This window comes from Dermacentor silvarum, unplaced genomic scaffold (assembly GCF_013339745.2).
Source record: "Dermacentor silvarum isolate Dsil-2018 unplaced genomic scaffold, BIME_Dsil_1.4 Seq13370, whole genome shotgun sequence".
In the NCBI taxonomy this organism is placed as follows: domain Eukaryota; kingdom Metazoa; phylum Arthropoda; class Arachnida; order Ixodida; family Ixodidae; genus Dermacentor; species Dermacentor silvarum.
In genome coordinates, this window is record NW_023605709.1 from 28748 (window position 1) to 30260 (window position 1513).

Genomic DNA, 1513 nt, shown 5'->3' on the forward strand with positions numbered 1-1513 from the left:
GTTGGATTATAAGACGGAAGAAAGTGCTACTTGTCTACTTCTATTAGATTCTTAGAAAAAATACCTTTTTGGCGTACACTTGATAACGACGCGGGCGGTCAAAAGGTTTCATTTTCGCTCGACTCTTGCGCCACGCGCTTTCGAGTTTCAGAAGTTTCGTTATCGCGTAGTAGTGCTGCGTTGGTGTTGCTGGCTCGCTAAACTGCACTTGAATTTGCTAGCAGCTTGAGGTTGCGACGGCACGTCCAGACGGTAACACCTCGCCCGACGTCCTCGCTGCTTTCGCGCTCGGAAGAGCCCGGTGTCAAGGTCGCCATCGTAGTAGGCAATGGCGCCGGCACTGCGAGCCCTCAGCAGCATGTCACGCTCAACAGAGCTTAAAATCGCTGAAATCGAGCCCAGCATCGCGAGCCAATGTGTCGTATCAGGGTCGTCAACAAGTTGGCCCATTGCGACGAGTGTCGACGATCACCGTGTTCACAATTTGGCGCACGCTTTACCTTCCGCTGTGGTGGCTAGCCACCATACTTCCGCTTTCGCACTCTATCGGCTCTGTCTTGGCTCTGTTGCTGACCGCGCGTTTGCGCTTTCCGCAAAAAAAGCTGTAGCGCCGTCTGCGGCGCTGTTTTACTCACCGGTGGCACAACGTCACAATATGGCCATGACGTCACCACTCCTCACTCGGGCGGGTGATTTGAATTGCGTTAGAGGTATGCAGACGCTTCAGACGCAATTTTCTCTTAAAATAAATCTTTTCTTGGCACGAATCAAACACTTTGAGGTTTCTGGTATGATATTTAGCAGTCCACGTTGAATGTTTGCCTTTAGTGTCTCTTTAAAAAATAAAATCTAGCTGGAAACTGGAAATACAATAAAACTGCATTAACTCAAAACAGTAAAAACTGCAAAAAAAAAAAATGTTGAGATAAGAGTGGAGTTTCAGGTTAGCCTAATCACAAATAGATGCCTGCTGGCCGCACATAGACCACATGGAGCCTTTCCAAAATGGTGGCCAGTAATACTCGATCACATTTGTGTGCTTCAGTGCTAGACACATCAGCGTCTACAGGCAACAGTGTACTGGTGCTGTGCCAGGACAGCACGCTTGGCACCTAGTCGAGACGATTCTAATGCAAGACTTGAAGCCAGTCATCCAAGGAGTTCATAACCAGTTTCAAAGATCCGAAAAAAAGTTAACGCTGCTAATTTCAGCAGCCTAATAAATTCTGGACAGTTTCACATGGAAAACTGAACTGCAGAAGTGCAGAGCTGCCATTCCTCTAGCAGATGCCCATGAGTGACGTGCCATTTACATCTGACTGAGGAGATCTGACTTCTCCACTTGGGGTGTGCGTGTCTCCTCCTCTACCCTTGCCGTGGCTGTGCGTGGCTGTCCATACGCGAGCCACGCGGCATATCTTGGAGGTAATCCGCAGAAAGTGCAAAGGGGTGAACTGAGATGGTTGGTGTCTTGATGCGCATTGTGTTCCCGTGTCTAATGTTGGCGGGCGGG